Source organism: Aotus nancymaae, unplaced genomic scaffold (assembly GCF_030222135.1).
Source record: "Aotus nancymaae isolate 86718 unplaced genomic scaffold, 86718_ANA_hifiasm-v0.15.2.pri h1tg000072l, whole genome shotgun sequence".
Lineage (NCBI taxonomy): Eukaryota > Metazoa > Chordata > Mammalia > Primates > Aotidae > Aotus > Aotus nancymaae.
Window position 1 is genome coordinate 14,930,081 of NW_026988487.1, and position 20,198 is coordinate 14,950,278.

The window sequence follows — 20,198 nt, forward strand, 5'->3', positions numbered from 1 at the left end:
CCTGTAATCCCAGCACTTTGGGAGGCTGAGGTCGTTGGATCACGAGGTCAAGAGATCGAGACCATCCTGGTCAACATGGTGAAACCCCATCTCTACTAAAAATACAAAAAATTAGCTGGGCATAGTGGCGCATGCCTGTAATCCCAGCTACTCAGGAGGCTGAGGCAGGAGAATTGCCTGAACCCAGGAGGTGGAGGTTGCGGTGAGCCGAGATCGCGCCATTGCACTCCAGCCTGGGTAACAAGAGCGAAACTCCGTCTCAAAAAAAAAAAAAAAAAAACAATTTTATAGTCATCCTTTTGATTGTGAAATGGTGCTTCTTTGTGCTTTTGATTTGCATTTCCCTGGTGACTAATGGTGTTGAGCATCTTTTCATGTGCTCATTGGCCATTTGTTTATCTTCTATGGAAAGTAGAAGTCTGCTTCAATTAGTAAGAAAAATCTTTGAAGATATAAAGTATTTGGTGTTTCTATATAATTGTCAAACTGGTACAAATAAAAAATACTGTGGTAATTAAAAAGAGAAAATATGGTGAACTGGTTTAAACTTTGAAAGGAAGTTTAAAACCCTTCTAACATTATGTACAGTTATAAACTTTAATGCAAAAACGCAAAAATAGCCGGACGTGGTGGTGTGCGCCTGTAATCCCAGCTACTTGGGAGGCTGAGGCAGGAGAATCACTTGAACCTGGGAGGCAGAGGTTGCAGTGAGCTGAGATAGCACCACTGTACTCCAGTCTGAGTGACAGAAGAGCGAGACTCTGTCTCAAAAAAGAAAAAAAAAGATTATGTACAAGGATTTTATTGCAACATTTTTTATTTTTATTCGATAGATTTAGAGGCCTGAGAAATTTTTTATTCTTCTTCAATTCAAAGCATGGAGAGAAGTAGTCACATGGAAGATTGACAGTACCCATTGGATTTAATGGGAAAAAAAAAAGGGCTAGTTATTCACAGAGAAGTCTTAGAGAAATTAATTGGATCATCAGAAAAGGGACAGTTATACATTGGAAATAAATACAAAAAATTAAATAGAACACATTGAGTGGCTTCTTTCCTTAATACAAGCTGAAGGTATGTATTTGCCATCTTTTAGGCTTGTTTTATTTTAAAACTTTGCTGAGTAATCTTTTTTCTTTTTTTAAGATAGAGTCTTGCTGTTGTTGCCCAGGCTGGAGTGCAATGGTGCCATCTCCGCTCATTGCAACCTCCACCTCTCAGGTTCAAGCAATTCTCCTGCCTTAGTCTCCTGAGTAGCTGGGATTATAGGTGTGTACCACCACACCTGGCCAATTTTTGTATTTTTAGTAGAGACAGGATTTCTCCATGTTGGTCAGGTTGGTCTCGAACTCTCAGCCTCAGGTGATCCGCCCACTTTGGCCTTCCAAAGTACTGGGATTACAGGCAAGAGCCACTACGCCCAGCTGGAACTCATTAATTTTCTGAAAGGGGTAATTATCTTCAGGGCAGGGTTATCTTTTATTCTTTTATATCTTTTAGTTTACTATTTAAAAAATATTTGTTAAATGAAATTACAATCAAGTTTTTATCATATTCCTCCTACGTATTTATTTCTGAACCCGGCATCTAGGGCAGTGCCGGGGACATGGTAAAGTTCTGGTAAATAATGAATGAATTATGCTTATTTTAGTTTGCCAGTTTTCTTTTTTCTTTTTTTTTGATATGGAGTCTCTGTTGTCCAGGCTGGAGTGCAGTGGCCCTTTCTTGGCTCACTGCAACCTCTACCTCCTGGGTTCAAGCAGTTCTCCCTGCCTCAGCCTCCCAAGTAGCTGAGATTAAGGCGTCTGCTACCACGCTTGGCTAATTTTTGTACTTTATTTATTGGAGAAGGGTTTTGCCATGTTGGCCACGCTGGTCTTGAAATCCTGACCTCAGGTGATCTGCCCATCTCCCAAAGTGCTGGGATTACAGGCATGAGCCGTGGTGCCTGGCCCCTCCACTCCATTTTTAAATTGGTTATTTGTTTTCTTATTGTTTAGTTATGAATTCTTTATATATTCAAGATATAAGCCCTTATTAGATGTAGTTTTACAGGTATGTTCTTTCAGTTTATGGCTTTTTTTTCCCCACAAATTTATTCTTAAATGTACAACAGGTTCCAGTACAACACTTCAGTCCAGCTATAGGTGGCAAAAGATGTTACAGCAGGGAATACATTTTTTTTTTTTTTTTTTTTTTGAGACAGAATCTTGCTCTGCCATCAGGCTGGAGTGCAGTGGCGCGATGTTGGCTCGCTGCAACCTCTGCCTCCTGGGTTCAATCGATTCTTCTGCCTCAGCCCCCCAAGCAGCTGGGACTACGGGTGTGTGCCACCACATCTGGCTAATTTTTGTATTTTTAGTAGAGATGGGGGTTTCACCATATTGGCCAGGTTGGTCTTGAACTCCTGATCTCGTGATCCGCCTGCCTGAGCTTCCCAAAGTGCTGGGATTGGCCAGGTGCAGTGGCTCTTTTATTCAAAGTTATTTTGGTTGTCTTGGGTGCTTTGCCTTTTTTTTTTTTTAATGTGTGTTTTAGAATCAGTTTGTCAATTTCTGCAAAAAAGGCTGCTGATCTTTTGGGATTTTGTTGAATCTTTGGATCATTAGTGGGACCATTGATATCCTGACAATACTGAGTTTCCCAGTCTATGAATTTGGTAATTTCTTCATTTATTCAGGTCTTTTTTTGATTTCCCTCATCAGTGTTTTGGAATTTTCAGCATACAAATCGTGTACACATTTGTTAGAGATAAGTATTTTGTAAATTTTTTTTTCTTTTTTGTGATAGTCTCTCTCTCTGTTGTCTAGGCTGGATTGCAGTGGTGCGATCAAGGCTCACTGCTACAGTTATCTCCTAGGCTCAAGTGATCCTCCTACCTCAACCTCCTAAGTAGCTGGGACCACAGGCACACACCACCACCCCTGGCTAATTTGTTTTGATTTTTAGTAGATATAAGGTCTTGCTGTGTTGCTCAGGATGGTTTTGAACTTCTGAGCTCAAGTGATCCTTTCACCTCAGCCTCCCAAAGTGCTGAGAGTATAGGCATGAGCCACTGAGCCCGGCTGTGATTTTTAATTTTACTGAAAAATGTTATCTTCCCCCCAAAAAATTTCAGTTTCTTTATCAGTGTGTAAACATACAATTGATTGTTTTGCTTTTTTGGTTTTTTTTGAGACAGTCTTGTACAGTCGCCCAGTCTGGAATACAGTGGCACAATCTCTGCTCACTGCAACCTCCATCTCCCAGGTTCAAGTGATTCTCCTGCCTCAGCCTGTTGAGTAGCTGGAATTAAAGGCACCAAAAACCATGCCCAGCTAATTTTTGTATTTTTAGTGGTGACAGGGTTTCACCATGTTGGCCAGGCTGGTCTTGAACTCCTGACCTCAGGTGATCCACTTGCCTTGGCCTCCCACAGTGTTAAAATTACAGGCATCAGCCACCGTGCCCTGCCAGCTTATTTGTTTTTTGAGACAGGGTCTCACTCTTACCCAGGCTTGAGTACAGTGACACAGTCTTGGCTCATTGCAGCCTTGACCTCCTGGGCTCAAGTGATCCTCCCACCTCAGCCTCCCAAGTAGCTGGAACTGGCTAATTTTTTTTTTTTTTTTAAGATGGGGTCTCACCCTGTCACCCAGGCTGGGGGTACCGTGGTATGAGTATGATCTCAGCTCATTGCAGTCTCTGCCTCCTGGGCTCAAGCAGTTCTTCCACCTCAGCCTCCCAAGTAGTTGGGACTACAGGTGCATGCCATCATGCCTGGCTGATTTTTTAGAGATGGTTTCTCCATGTTGCCCAGGCTGGTCTCAAACTCAAGCAATTCACCCACCTCGGCCTCCCAGAGTGCTGGGATTACAAGAATGAGTCACTGTGCCAACCATAATTGATTTTTTAATATTGACTTTGTATTCTGAAACCTTGGTAAATTCACTTATTTCTAGTAGCTATTTTTTAGACTGTCTGGGATTTTCTATACACAATTATGTTTATTAGTACAGTTTTATTTCTTCCTTGTCAGTCTGAATGTGTTTTTTTCCTTTTTGCATTATTGTACTGGCTAGGTCCTAAAGTACAACATGTAATCGTTGTAGTGAGAGTGGATATCCTTGTCTTATTCTCTATCTTTTGAGGAAAATACTTAATCTTTTTTTTTTTTTTTTTTAAGACGGAGTTTTGCTCTTGTTACCCAGGCTGGAGTGCAGTGGCGCAATCTCGGCTCACTTCGACCTCCGACTCCTGGGTTCAAGCGATTCTTTTGCCTCAGTCTTCTAAGTAGCTGGGATTACAGGCATGCACTACCATGCCTGGCTAATTTTGTATTTTTAGTATGAGAGAGGGTTGCTCCATGTTGGTCAGGCTGGTCTCAAACTCCTGACCTCAGGTGATCCACCTGCCTTGGCCTTCCAAAGTGCTGGGATTATAGGCGTGAGCCACCATGCCCTGCTGGAAAATACTTAATCTTTTACCATTGCATAGGATATTAGCTTAGGGATTTTTTTTTTTTTTTTTTTTTTTTTTTTTGAGATGGAGCCTCACTCTATTATCCAGGCTGGAGTTCAGTGGTTCGATCTCAATCTCAGCTCACTGCAACCTGTGCCTCCCAGGTTGAAGTGATTCTTCTGCCTCAGCCTCTCAAGTAGCTGGGATTCCAGGAGCCCACCACCACGCCTGGCTAATTTTTGTATTTTTTGTAGAGACAGGGTTTCACCATGTTGGCCATGATCTACCTGCCTCGGCCTCCCAGATTGCTGGATTACAGGTATGAACCACTGTGCCTGGCCAGCTGTAGGGTTTTTATAGATACGATTTATCAGGTTAAGGAACTTTCCTTCTGTTTGTGGTTTTCTAAGAGTTTTTATCATGAATTCATTGTTTGTCAAATACTTTTTTGGGGGACATTTGTTGAACTCATATGCTTATACTTTTTTAGACTGATAACAGTGAATTATATGGATTGATTTTTACCCCTGAGGGGAATCCCACTTGATAATGATATGTTCTTTTTATAAATTGCTAGTATCTATTTGTAAATGTTTTGTTCCAGATTTTTGCATTTATATCTATTTGAGATCCTGGTTTATAGTTTTCTTGTTCATATTTGGTTTTGGTATCATGGTAATATTGGCCTCACAAGGTAAGTTGGTAAATGTTTATATGCTGGAGTTGTTTATATAGAACTGCTATTCTTTCTTTTCTTTTTTTTTTTTTTTTGTTTGAGATGGAGTCTCGCTCTATCGCCAGGCTGGAGTGCAGTGGCGTGATCTTGGCTCACTGCAACCTCTGCCTCCCGGGTTCAAGTGATTTTCCTGCCTCAGACTCCCAAGTAGCAGGGACTACAGACACGTGCCACCATGCTCAGCTAATTTATTTTATTTTTTTAAGTGGAGACGGGGTTTCACCATGTTGGCCAGAATGGTCTTGATCTCTTGACCTCATGATCCGCCCACCTCAGCTTCCCAAAGCGCTGGGATTACAGGCATGAGCCACTGCATCCGGCCTATTATTTCTTTCTTAAATATTTGATAGACGTTTCCTGTGAAACCATCTGGGCCTAGAGTTTTCTCTAGGCAAGGCTTTTAATTATGAATTCCATTCTTTAATACAAACAGTGAGTTAGGTTATCTTTTTTGTTTGTTTGTTTGAGACAAGGTCTTGCTTTGTCAAGCTGGAATGCAGTGGCACCATCATGGCTCACAGCAGCCTTGACCTCCTGGGTTCAAGCAATCCTTCTGCATCAGCCTCCCAAGTAGCTGGAACCACAGGGATGTGCCACCACACCCAGCTAGTTAAAAATATTTTTTTGTAGAGATTAGGTTTTGCCAGTTTTGCCATGTTGCCCAGGCTGGTCTCGAACTCCTGGGCTCAAGTGATCCTCCCTCCTCAGCTTCCTACAGTACTAGGATTATAGGTGAGAGTTACTGTGCTATCCTCTATCTTTTTTTTTTTTTTTTTGAGATGGAGTCTCACTCTGTTGGCAGAGATTGCCACCCCAACTCCTGGGTTCAGGGGTTTCTCCTGCCTCAGCCTCCCAAGTAGCTGGGACTACAGGTGTGTACCACCACACCCAGCTAATTTTTGTATTTTTATAGAGACTGGGTTTCACCATGTTGGTCAGACTGGTCTTGAACTCCTGACCAGCCTCAGGTGATCCACCTGCCTCAGCCTCCCAAAGTGCTGGGATTACAGGTGTGAGCCACTGTGCCAGGCCCCTGTATTTTTTTTTTAGTGAACTTTGATAGTTTGTATTTTTTCAGAGACTCTCCATTTCATGGGAGTGATCAGATTAACTGGTAAAATTATTCGTAATAATCCCATGTTATTCTTTTAATGTTGATAGGGTCTGTAGTGATACCCCTCTTTAATTCCTGATACTGCTAATTTATGTCTTCTTTCTCTTTGGCATTAGTCTGGCTACAGAGTTACCTATTTTACTTTTCAAATAACTAGCTTTTGAGGCTGGGCGTGCTGGCACACGCCTATAATTCCAACACTTTGGGAAACAGGTGGGTGGATCACTTGGGGTCAGGAGTTCAAGATCAGCCTGGCCAACATGGTGAAACCTTGTCTCTACTAAACATAAAAAAATTAGTCAGTGTGGTGGCAGGTGCCTGTAATCCCAGCTACTCAGGAGGCTGAGGCGAGAATTACTTCAATCTGGGAGGTCAAGGTTGCTGTGAGTCAAGATTGCCCCACTGCACTCCAGCCAGGGTGACAGAGCGAGACTCCATCTCAAAACAAACAACAACAAAAACTAGCTTTTGATGTCGTTGACTTTTCTCTATTGATTTCATTTCTTTTTTTGTTTTACATTTGTTTGATATTGGCTCATTATTTCTTTTTGCTGTGTTGTGTTTAATTTGCTCTTCCTTTTTTTAAAAATGTTTCTTAAGCTGGATGCTCGTGTTTTGGTATTAAATCTTTCTTCTTTTCTAGTATGAGGGTTTATGTTATACAATTTTCCTGTGTCTCTTTTTTAAATTCAGAATATTTTCTAATGTCACTTTTATATTTCTCTTTTACCAACCATATGTATTTAGAAATGTGTTGTTTAATTTCTAAATATTTAGGAATTTTCTTGGTATTTTTCTGATTTTTGGTTTCTGATTTAATTCTGTGTGGTCAGAAAACATACTGTCTGAATTTAATTCTTTATTTATTAAAATTTGTTTCAGGCTGGGTATGGTGGCTCACACCTGTAATCCCAGCACTTTGGGAGGCTGAGGCGGGTGGATTACTTGAGGTCAGGAGTTCAAGACCAGCCTGGCCAACATGGTGAAACCCCATCTCTACTAAAACTACAAAAAATTAGCCGGGCATGGTTGCAGATGCCTGTAATCCCAGCTACTTGGGAGGCTGTTGCAGGAGAATTGCTTGAACCTGGGAGGTGGGGGTTGTGGTGAGCTGAGATCACGCCACTGGACTCCATCCTGGGTGACAGAGTGAGACACTGTCTCAGAAAACAAAACAAAACAAAAACCAAACTTGTTTCATGGCCCAATATATGGTCTATTTTGGTTGTTCTGTACATACTTGAGAAGAATGTGTATTCTGCATTTGTTGTGTATAGGGTTCTATAATGTGAATTAGGTCAAATTAGTTTAAGTGTGGTTTATGTTTTCTGTATATCGACTGATTTTCTCTATTTGTATTCTCAGGTATAGAGAGGAATGTTGAACTGTCAACTGTAATTATTCATTTGTTTTCAGATAGAAAGCCAGTAACCATACAACTTACCTTGTTTGTTTAGCTTCTCTGAGAGATCGTAGTCCTGTGTTGCCTCTTATTCAGTGTCCAAAAAGTAGTTTTCTAGTTATTCAGGTGTTTATGGCAGGAAGGTAAATCTTGTTCTAGTTAGCTTATCATTGCTCAGAAGCAGAAGTTGTTCCCAAGTTTGTATACACCAAGTTTTAAAAAAAATTTTTATTGGTTTAAATTTTATCATAATGTTATGGCCAATATTGCAACATCATTATTGGTTGAATTGTGAGAGCATGGAGTGATATCACAGTTATTATGAATATGAATCTGTGCTTTTATGCACCAAGGGATAAATGGAGTAACATACTTCTGAAATGCCTGTTTGGGCTATTTAGCAGAATAGTTTATACCAGATATAGCATTCCTTATAAATGGATTTATAAGGATAGTTGATAATTGCCTACTTATATAAAATTAAATATTTGTATACTTAGCACTTCAATAGTGAGAAGCCATTGCTTTTTCCTTAGTAAAACAGCATCATTTAGAATAACTGCACATTATTTTTTCTTTTTTCTTTTTTTGAGACAGAGTCTCACCGGGCTGGAGTGCAGTGGTGCGATCTCAGCTCACTGCAACCTCCGCCTCCTACGTTCAAGTGATTCTCCTGCCTCAGCCTCCTGAGTAGCTGGGACTATAGGCTTGTGCCACCACACCCAGCTAATTTTTTTTTTTTTTGAGACAAGAGTCTAGCTCTGTCGCCCAGGCTGGAGTGCAGTGGCGTGATCTCAGCTCACTGCAACGTCCGCCTCCCAGGTTCAAGTGATTCTCCTGCCTCAGCCTCCTGAGTAGCTAGGACTACTGGTGTGCACCACCACGCCCGGCTAATTTTTTGTATTTTTAGTAGAGACACGGTTTCACTGTGTTAGCCAGGATGGTCTTGATCTCCTGACCTCATGATCTGCCCACCTTGGCCTCCCAAAATGCTGGGATTATAGGTACGAGCCACCTCGCCTGACTTAATTTTTATATTTTTTAGTAGAGACGGGGTTTCACCATGTTGGTCAGGATAATCTCCATCTCTTGACATTGTGATCCCCCTACCTCGGCCTCCCAAAGTGCTGGGATTACAAGCGTGAGTCACTGCGCCCATGCTATTAGCCACTGCTGTTTTCTTCATGGAAACTCAGCTATTGTTTTTAGAAGCATAATCGCTATAATATAAATGGTTAATTGAATAGAAGTTATAGTTTGGAGGCCAGGCACAGTGGTTCTCGCCTGTAATCCCAGCACTTTGGAAGACCAAGGTGGGTGGATCACTGAGGTCAGGAGTTTGAGTCTAGCCTGGCTAACATGGCAAAACCCCATGTCTACTAAAAATTAGCCGGGCGTCATGGCACACACATGTAATCCCAGCTACTCGAGAGGTTGAGGCATGAGAATTGCTTGAATCTGGGAGCAGAGGTTGCTGTGAGCCAAGAGTGCACCACTACACTCCAGCCTGGGCAATAGAATGAGACTCTGTCTCAAAAAAGAAAAAAGTTTGGAGGTTTATATGGCTTGCTGGTATTCTTTTCTGGCATTTAAAATCCCTTAAACTCTTCTTTTTTCATTTGCTTTATTATATAATTCATATTTTGTAGAAAATATCAAAGGATACAGAGGAGCAAAACCTAGTTTATTGACAATATTGAACATTGGTAAGTTGTTACTTAGTAACTGTGATATTCCACGCTTCTCAAATTTTACCAATGGTTAATATTGTTAATAAACTAGGTTTTGCTTTTCTGTGTCTTCTGATATTTTCTGCAGTATACAACTTACAAATCAACATATTTTACCTCCACCTGTGTGTTAATAAGTAAATAGAGACACGCTAACATTTGCTAAGGAAAGAAAAGAAATATTGGGCAGAGAAATAGGACGACTCATCCACTTCTCCTTGGTTGCTAAAGTATAGAAGCTGGGTGACCTACATATCTTCCTTTGGAAGTTGTGCTTATCAGAAAAAAGGAGGTCAATAGTAGGAGGTGCCTATTTTTGTGTGGTGTTAGATTACTTGTCGGAAGTTGTCTGTATTGACTGCTGACCTTTAGTTTCTCTTTTTGCTGTTTAGAAAATAGTTTGGGCCCGGCGCGGTGGCTCACGCCTGTAATCCCAGCACTTTGGGAGGCCGAGGCGGGTGGATCACGAGGTAAAGAGATCGAGACCATCCTGGTCAACATGGTGGAACCCCATCTCTACTAAAAAATACAAAAATTAGCTGGGCATGGTGGCGTGTGCCTGTAATCCCAGCTGCTCAGGAGGCTGAGGCAGGAGAATTGCCTGAACCCAGGAGGTGGAGGTTGCGGTGAGCCGAGATCGCACCATTGCACTCCAGCCTGGGTAACAAGAGTGAAACTCCGTCTCAAAAAAAAAAAAAAGAAAAAAAAAGAGAATAGTTTGAAATTTGGCACAACTGACGTAAGTTTCCTGTTTTTTTTTTTTTAATGGAGCCTTTCACAAATTTATGTGTCATCCTTGCACCTCGGCCATGCTAATCTCTGTATTGTTCCAAATTTTTAGTATATGTGCTGCTGAAGTGAGCACACATAAGTTTCTTGGTCGGGCGTGGTGGTTCATGCCTGTAATCCCAGCACTTTGGGAGGCCAAGGCAGGTGGATCATGAGGTCAGGACATTGAGACCATCTTGGCCAACATGGTGAAATGCCATCTCTACTAAAAAGACAAAACAGATTAGCTGGGCATGGTGGCGTACGCCTGTAGTCCTAGCTACTAGGGAGGCTGAGGCAGGAGAATTGCTTGAACCCAGGAGGCGGAAATTGCAGTGAGCTGAGATCGTGCCACTGCACTACAGCCTGGGCAACAGTGCAAGACTTCGTCTCAAAAAAAAAAAATTTATTGGCCGGTGTGGTGGCTCACGCCTGTAATTCCAAAACTTTGGGAGGCCAAGGCTGGAGGATCACTTGAGGGTCAGGAGTTCAAGACCAGCCTGGCCAACATGGTGAAACCTCATCTCTACTAAAAATACAAAAAGTATCTGGGCATGGTGTCAGGCGCCTGAAATCCCGGCTACTCAGGAAGTTGAGGCACAAGAATCACTTGAACCAGGGAGGCAGAGGTTGCCATGAGCCGAGATCGAACCACTGCACTCCAGCCCGGGCCACAGAATGAGACTCTGTCTCAAAAAAAAAAAAAAGAATTTTATTATAAGACTATTAAATTGCTGATAGACGGAAAAGGAAGGCTGGAGAGACAGTCTAGGGTAACTCCTGGGGTCTTGCTTGATATAAGGAATGAATTGACAATTTCATCAGGATGCCACCCAAATGAATAAGTACCAATTGTTTTTTTCCAGAGTTGTATCATTTGCTCAAGATTCAGAATCTCCAAAAACCAAGTACATGTTTCCTAGAAGGAAATACCTAGGCATAAGAGAGGTAATCTCTCAAAAGGAAATCTAAGATCATTAGTAAAACATCCTCACAGATGCTGGGAGGCCAGCAAGAAGCTGTTCTTTACAGGTATACAGAAGGGATTAAAGGGGATAAAACTAGAGACTGGAATCTTGAGAGGTGTTTTGCTCTAGAACAGATAAGAGGTAACAGAGACTTGAACAAAAGGTAGTGGCAATGGGATTGGCAGTGAGGGTTTTGATGTGAAAAACATCGTGGAATCTAAAATTTAGTAACAAATACTTCTTTTAAATACACAGATGACTGTGGAGTGCTTAGATAACCTAGAGGAAGTTGATGAAGTATTATAGAAATCTGGCTCTGTTACTTAGTAACTATATGATAGTGAGCAAATTACTTAACTTCTTTGAGCTTCAAGTATAGTTTGAGGTGATAATTATTTTAAAACAGTTGTGAGAATTACATATATATATTATTATTATTATTATTTTTTTTTTTTTGAGGCAAGATCTGGCTTTGTTACTCAGGCTGGAGTGCAGTGGGTCAACTGCAGCCTCTGCCTCCTGGGCTTAAGGGATCCTCCCACCTCAGCCTTCCAAATAGCTGGGAGTACAGTTGCGCACCACAACGGCTGGCTAAGTTTTCTTTTCTTTTTTTTGGTAGAGATGGGGTTTCACCATGTTGCCCAGGCTGGTCTCAAACTTCTGGGCTCAAGAAATCCTCCTGCCTTGGCCTCCCAGAGCTCTAGGATTACAGGCGTGAGCCACTTTGCCCAGTCTAGTTATGAGAATTAAATAAGCAAAATGCCTGGAATATAGCAAGAAGTCAATGAGTGTTAGTTCCCTTCCCCATTAAACAGAAAAATAGGGAATATTTCTTTTGATTTTTTTTGTTTGAGGGTGCTACAGGCAGGTGCTATAGTTTGTTATCTTTGTATACTTGGTTTTAGAACTTAATGCCTTTCTATATGGTTCGTTCTTTTTTTTTTTTTTTTTTTTGAGATGGAGTCTCGTAGTGTTGCCCAGGCTGTAGTGCAGTGGTGCGATCTCAGCTCACTGTAGTCTCTGCCTCCTGGGTTCAAGCGATTATTCTGCCTCAGTGTCCCAACAAGCTGCTACAGGTGTGCGCCACCATGCCCAGCTAATTTTTTTGTCTTTTTAGTAGTGACAGGGTTTCACCATGTTGGCCAGGATGGTCTTGATCTCCTGACCTCATGATCCGCCCACCTCGGCCTCCCAAAGTGCTAGGATTACAGGCATGAGCCACTGAGCCCAGCCCTATATGGGTATTCTTATGGAAACAGATGGAAAGTATTCCGGATTAGAAATCAGTTTCAGATTTAGAATTTTAAAATAAGCGTTTTATTTTTACTTAATAATTTCAGATGTACAGAAAAAATGCAAAGGTAGTACAAAGTTCTTGTATACCTTGTATACCTTTCATGTACTTTCTTTCTTTTTTTTTTTTTTTTTGAGAGTCTCACTCTGTGGCCCAGTCTGTGGGACACTGCAACCTCCAGCTCCTGGGTTCAAGTGATTCTCGTGTCTCAGCCTCATAGCTAGGATTACAGGCACACGCCACCATGCCTGGCTACTTTTTGTATTTTTTAGTATAGCCAGGATTTCACCATGTTGGCCAGTCTGGTCTCAAACTCCTGACCTCAAGTGATCTGCCCTGCCTCAGCCTCCCATAGTGCTGGGATTATGGGTGTGCCTCTAATGTTAACGTTTTAAATAACCATGGTACATTTGTCAATGCTAACAAGTTAACATTGTTATAGTATTATTAACTAAACTACCAACTTTATCTAGATTTTCCACTAACATCCTTTTTCTGTTTCAGGATCTAATTTAGGATACCCCCTTGTATTGAGTACATTTAGGTTTTTTAGTTACAGTTCTGTTAATTAACTGTGACCTTAAGCATGCCACCTAATCCTTCAGTCCCTTGTGCATCCAATATACCTTTTATTTCTGAAGTTTTGAATTTATTTAATGTCTGTTATACAGTGTGCTGTATTTTTATTTTGAAATAAGATTATAAGATTTAATCAATACACCTGATCTTTTTGACTGTAAAATTTAATTTTTATCTTGTAATTTTACTTTAGTATTAAAGGAAAACTATAATAGTGTTGAGTTTTGGGAAAACTCAAAAGAGTTTTTTCTTCCATTTGAACAAAAATGATAAAAAAAGAGGTCTTGTATTTTTGTCACTGGTAGAGGGTCATGACTGCAAATTGTCCAGGTTCATGGTGTTTTGAACAAAGAATTGGACCAAACGTCCAGCAAAGCAAAGAAAGAATGAAGTAGGAAAAGAACGAAAGCAGGGATTTATTGAAAATGAAAGCACACAACAGTGTGGAAGTGGACCTGAGCAGCGTCTCAAGGGGTCCAGATGTAGAATCTTCTTGGGTTCACATACCCCCTAGAAGTTTCCCATTGGCCACTTCATGCTCACCTCATGTAACTGAATTGGTAGCCTGCAATCAGTCTGATTGGTTGCAGAAAACAGCCAACTAGAGGCTCATGTGAAGTTACAATGGTCACACTCCTGTGCAAATATCTGATTGGTTGCAAAATCTTTGTAAGCTCACATCTGCAAAAAGCTATCAGTCAGAGGCCAGGGTGAAGTTACAAAGTTGCAAATGAAGACTCTACCAGCAATCAGTCTGATTTGTTGGGGCCAGCCAATTTCTCATCTGCAGTGCTCAGAAAAGGTCAAAGGGAGTAGCCTCTGGTCCTTTACTTAGGCAAGGAAAGTTAGGGTTTTCCTTTCAATTTAGTTCTAGGAAGTTGGCATGAAACAGCCTTAGGTTCTCTGCCTGCAGACCTATTCTGCTGCCTCATCTTCCCCCAAGAGATGTGATCCCCATAAATCTTTATGGGCGGCAGAGGGACTGAAGGTCTTTCTTCTGTAACTGCTTCATGCTGACTTGGGGCGTAGTCTCTACCTGTTGGAGATCACAGAACTCTCACCCTGTTCTGTCTAGTGGAGGCAGGGTGGCTTTTTGATGGCCAGGGTGATGTCTTCACCTGGAACTGGCTGGAACGTTTGCTGCATGATCATCTGAAGCTTCATGATCTCTAGGTGAGAGGAAATGAATTTGTTTAAAAGACTTAAAGGGGATTTTGGGAGTCGATACCTAGGCTGTCAGGAGTGTTATAGAGATTTGCTGGAGAAAAAAACAAAATCTGGTCTGTTCTGGAATCTACGTGTTTCCTTAAAGTCTTAGCACCAGTGACTCCATTTTGGTTTGGTTTGTTGGGGCCTAGTGCATGAGCTTAGTCCAAAACAATGGCCTCCCAGGATTTTGTTTAAGAAAACTCCCCTTTTGGTCAGGTTCTCACTTAGGTGAGTACTTGAGCTGTGGAGTTTGAGGCCAGTCTGGGCAACAAAGCAAGACTTTGTCTCTACTAAAAATAAAAAACAAAACAGCTGGGCATTGTGGTGTGTGCCTGTAGTCCCAGCTGCTTGGGAGGCTAAGGTAGGAGGATCACTTGAGCCCAGGAGATGAAGGCTGCAGTGAATTATGCTCGTGCTGCTGTACTTTGACCTGGGCAACAGAGTGAGACTCTGTTTCTAAATAAATTTAAAAAAAAACAAAACAAAACTTAGGTTTTCAGATTACTAAATTGGATACATTAGTGTGGCACACTTTTATAGGAAACTCAGAAGATTGGCTTGAATGACTAAATTAAGTTAGAAATTTCTTTGATATTGAAGTGGAGATGTCATACAGTTTTATAAGTAAATAAATGTAAATAAGTATGTTTATAAGTACTTATTTTGTTTTTTTGAGACAGAGTTTTGCTTGTCACTCAGGCTGGACTGCAATGGCGCAATCTCAGCTCACTGCAGCCTCCGCCTCCTGCGTTCAAGCGGTTCTCCTTCCTAAGCCTCCCAAGTAGCTGGGATTACAGGCATGCACCACCATGCCTGGCTAATTTTTATAGAGATGGTGTTTCACCCTGTTGGCCAGGCTGGTCTTGAACTCCTAACCTCAGGTATCCACCCGCCTCAGCCTCCCAAAGTGCTGAGATTATAGGGGTGAGCCACTGCACCTGGCCAAAATTTTTTTTTTTTTAGAGAGAGACAGAGCACGACTAGAGTGCAGTGGTAGAGTGCAGGCTAGAGTGCAGTACTGTGATCATAGTTTACTTCATCCTTAAACTCCTGTGCTCAAGGGATCCTCCTGCCTCAGCCTCCTGAGTAGTTAGGACTGCAGATGTGTGCCACCACACCTGGGTAATTTTTAAATTTTTGTAGAGACAGCATCTTGCTATGTTGCCAGGCTGGTCTTGAACTCCTGGGCTCAAGCAGTCTTCCTGCCTTAATCTTCCTAAGTGTTAGGATTGTAGGCATGGAGCCACTGAGCCTGGCCCTCATTCTCTTGTCTTCAGGGCCTTATCATAGTTATCTTTTTGAATTACTGGTAATGCAAAAGAGTGTAAGTAAAATTTGACTTTCAGTTAATAGGGCTAATGAAAGAGTGTAAAAAGATCCTTCACTCTAGAAATCAACTAAGGCAGCTCTGTTAGTGTTGCAGGACTTTTCCTTAGTTCAGCTAAAGATGGGGTTCTTGTCTGTCCCATGACCATGAAAATTTAGGCTTGCAGACGCTTTAAAGGGTGAGTAAAGCAGAAGGTTTTATTGGGTGAAAAGGGAAAAAATGGGGAAACAGGGATTCTCCACAAGGCCAGAGTCCTCTGCTAGAGCATTTCCTGCCCTGCTGTTCAAATCTCAGGTTCCGCACAGAAAGAGGAAGGGTCAGGTTCCTCCCTGCTGCAAAGGGTGTGAACCTTCTGAGGCTTCACTCCAGTGGGCAGCCTGGTTGGAGTTTCTCCAGGGACCCCTTACCACCTGGCTATCTCATTCCCCCTCTAATCTTAACTGTCCTTAGATTAAGGACACGGACAAAGACCCATCTTAACTGTTTCCTGCTGACAGGGGCACTGTTTTGGGAAAACAGCAGTCAGAGGCCTATTTAGGGGTTCCCAGTAGAAGGGGTCATTGTCAGAGGCTCCGATTGCATGATCATTTGGAGTTTGATGGCCTGAAGGCAAAATCAGACAAACTGGGTTATTAGAAAACATGCATCAAAACGAAACAAGGGGAGGGGTAAGGACAGCTCAAAAATTCTGAGGCCTTTTGCCACTTTTCACAGGGAGAGGGAGGCCAAAAGCCCAAACGGTAAAGATCCCTTTTACTGGCATGTTGGGCATCTGGATTCCCTTCCTCTGAGCCCAATCCTAAGCCAACCAGTTTAAGGTTTGGGAAATAAATTCTTTCTGGTTTGGAAGATGTATTTGAGGGGAGTGTCTTGTAGTACAGAGACACAATACCTATTAGTGAAGAGAAGAAGTGAGAAGAAAGGAAAAAAGAAGGCGCCTTTTAAAGGAGTCCCAGAGGTTCAGGATGCATTTGAAAGGGGTACAGACTGAAGATAAATGGCTACCCATCTAGAAAGAGGGCCTCCCTGGTTCCCTTATCTTCCTAGCAGATACCCAGGATGTGTGAGGGTGAGAGGAAAGAGCTTCTTTTGTCCTTGCATCCCATTGACCTTGGCAGGTGCCACCATGAGTACCAAAGCAGCTTGCACCCATTAAGCTGGGGTGCCTAGACAATAGAAATTACTCGCCTCACCTATGTCTCTTTCCCACCTACTGTCAGTAGCCTTAGAGTTCTCTAGACCTTATTTATGCCATGGATATTAGTGTGGCCTTTTTCCACGAAACAGGAAGCTTGGAGTTGGCTTAATCGGCAGGAGTTAGCCACACTCGCCTGCACTGTGCCTTTTAACCTCTATTGTCATTTGCCTCTGGATCCCTCAGATCCAGTTTTTTTTTTCCTAGGGCTTTGACCCAAAACTTGGAATTGAGTGTGGGACAAAAATGTGTCTTGGGGGTTGCATGGACTCCTTATCATAAGCTGAATGCTAAGGTGAAACTGTGGAACGGAGTCTTCCTCCATTAAGGGAGAGGAAAGGATATAGTTATGGTTGCTAAGATTTGGGTGCATGGTGCTTGGCTTTGGTTAGCTCCCTTGGTCTTACTTTCCCAAAAGGAAACCTCTGAGTGATGGGCATTCTATATATTCCCATTGCCTGGCAGAATTTGCAGGATAATTGCTCAGAACTAGAATATTGGTCCAGATTTTTAAATTACCTGTCTCTCTTGTTCTTTCTGAGATGCAGCTGGAGATTGCTGGTTGGTTCAAAGGAACAGAAGGGTTAGTGTAAAATGTAGGTGAAAACTTAACTAATGAGTTTAGAATTTAATGACAAATAATGATACATTTTGGAACATAATTTCTCTCTTTCCAGTCCTCATTTTTGTTAAAAAAATCATGATAGGACTGAGTGGGTTACAAAATAGACCTTATATTTTGATTATTTGAATAAAGTGTAGCAAGAATAATTATGTCTACATAGGCCTTTTAGATTGGGCTTGATGGAACTCTATTCCTCAAGGAATCTCAGATAAAACCTTTTAAAGCTGAGTCCAGCCATGGGCTGGGTGATCTTCTCCTCTTAAGGTCCCAAGATAAACTTGGAGCTCCTAGACCTGATAGAAAGTGACATTCTTTGTTGACCACAGATCAGGAACCCTGTACAGGGACTGTGAAATGAGGATATTAGGCCAGTTTCCCCATGGTACTTTTATTTGTTCTGTAAGTCAAGCTTGACTCCTTAAAGGGAAGCATACCCTTCCAGTAAAAGCCTTGGTAAAATAACCATTTTCTCCATTTATATTCTGTTGCAAAAGAAAAATGGATTCTCATTGCCTTGATGCAAACACTTATATTGCCATAAGAATACTCACAGATAGGCTGGGCGTAGAGCTCACACCTGTAATCCCACACTTTGGGAGGCCGACGTGGGTGGATCACATGAGGTCAGGAGTTCCAGACCAGCCTAGCCAATATGATGAAACCCCATCTCTACTAAAAATATAAATTAGCTGGGCATGGTGGCTGGCACCTGTAATCCTAGCTACTTGAGAGACTGAGGCAGAAGAATCGCTTGAACCTGGGAGCTGGAGGTTGCACTGAGCTGAAATTGAGCCACTGCACTCCAGCCTGGGCAATAAGAGTGAAACTCTGTCTCAAAAATAAATAAATAAAAAATAATAAAAAAAATAAAAGAATACTTACAGATAGTTTCCCAATTTTAGAGGAACTAAGCAGACAGAAACATACATGCTTCAAATTTTTGTTCATGGGAATATACCTTACTCAATTATTAAAGGCCGTAAATAGTTCAAAGTAAGTTTCCTTGACTCTGAAAAACAAAACAAGGATCAGCATTATTCCAACCAAAAGTCAAAAAGATTGCTTCAGCTTTCTGAGTTCAGTCCACTTAATTAACTCTTGTTTTGCTTGATATTGTAAATACTCAGAAAATGAAGAGCTCATGAGAACTGTTCATTTTCCTTTGTAACAATCTCCATAGTTATCAGAAGTCTGTATTTAAGAGCACCTGTTAAAGTCTTACAGTCTATTATAAACCATCTTCTGAAAAGAATTAAAACAAGACAACAATCATCTGTGAATACCAAAATGTCCAGTATAGTCAGAAACACAATTGACAAAGAAGTTTGGTTATCTCTGTGGTTTACAGTAACTTAACCTTAATTATTATTGATAGCATATACGGAGACGTTAGAAATTTAGAAATCCCATGCAATATTGGAACACATATAAGTGTTATTTACTAAGATATAACCTAAAGAAGATTGAACTTAATTTTGGCAATCCCATGTACATAAATGTGTCAAATAATCCTGTTTATCTCTCTTTTCTAGACACTTCAGGGGCCCTCTGAAGTGTTTGAAAAGCTAGGTGCCAGGGAAGACAATTTTGAAACAAGTTTGATTTTGGGAAGGCTGTTAAATGTTTGAGGTTTAAAACACTTGATATTATGAAATAGATTTCCAGATTACCATAAGTTATTTATTTTGCCAAAATGATGACTCAGAAATTAAAAACAAAAAACACTTTTTTTTTTTTTTTTTTTAAAAGAGAGGGAGTCTGGGCAGGAGTGCAGTGGCAGGATCTCAGTTCACTGCCACCTCTACCTCCACGGTTCAAATGATTCTCCTGTTTCAGCCTCCCAAGTACCTGGGATTACAGGCGCCCACCACCACACCTGGCTAATTTTTTTTGTATTTTTAGTAGAGACGGGGTTTCACTATGTTTGCCAGGCTAGTCTTGAACGCCTGACCTTGTGATCACCTGCCTCAACCTCCCAAAGTGCTGGGATTACAGGTGTGAGCCACCGCGCCTGGCCGATAAAACCTTCTATAATGCTTTACAAGTTTACCCTTTACAAATTTTGCCAAAGAGCAGATTAGCACTTTAGGAAAACCTTATGCTTTTATTTTAATGCTCAATATACAGAAAAACCATATAATACCCTTTTTTGAATTTCGTCACTATGATCACACAGAGAACTTCTGCAAGATTCATTTCCACGGTTCTTCCACCAATTCTTTGAACCATCAGCTTTTTCCTAATTTAACTCAAAAGAATTCTTTAACCCTAGGCAAAATAACGTTTGTTTACATTTCCATGCCTTCTTATAACCTTTTACTAAAAAACACATTTTACTGTTCTTACTCACCTTGCATATAAATCTATTTCTAGTAGTTTCAATTAACTGCTAGAAATTTTTAACTTTAAGGTAAAACTTGGTAAGTTGCTTTAATTGTGTGCTAACTACAGCCAAGGTTTGCCTTCTTACTTAAGGGCATGGTTAGTTCCATATGTCGCCAGGCCTTAACAGTTGTGAAGCAGGCAAGATAGACAGTTCTCAAAATCCAAAAAGCAGTTTATAATCTCAAAACACTTAGGAAACTTTGCATCTGACCTGCATTTTACCGTAGTCTTTAGGGCTGTTTTTATTTGGTAAAGATTAAAGTCAGATGAACTGAAATGTACCACAGCTTTTGTTTTGCCTTAAAAAAAATTAGATCCAGGCCGGGCGCGGTGGCTCAAGCCTGTAATCCCAGCACTTTGGGAGGCCGAGGCGGGTGGATCACTAGGTCAAGAGATCGAGACCATCCTGGTCAACATGGTGAAACC

The 20,198-nt window shown here is 41.3% G+C and overlaps 1 protein-coding gene and 1 non-coding gene across 2 annotated transcripts in view; one reads left to right on the plus strand and one right to left on the minus strand.

The window, feature by feature from the left end:
- The window catches only part of TAOK1 (TAO kinase 1), a 180,113-nt gene that overhangs the window by 24,074 nt on the left and 135,841 nt on the right, over positions 1-20,198 (plus strand). The gene's annotated exons all lie outside the window — the stretch shown is intronic.
- Positions 10,182-10,287, minus strand: LOC135271025 (U6 spliceosomal RNA). Its single transcript, XR_010339174.1, has one exon. It is a non-coding gene; the product is annotated as a U6 spliceosomal RNA (small nuclear RNA).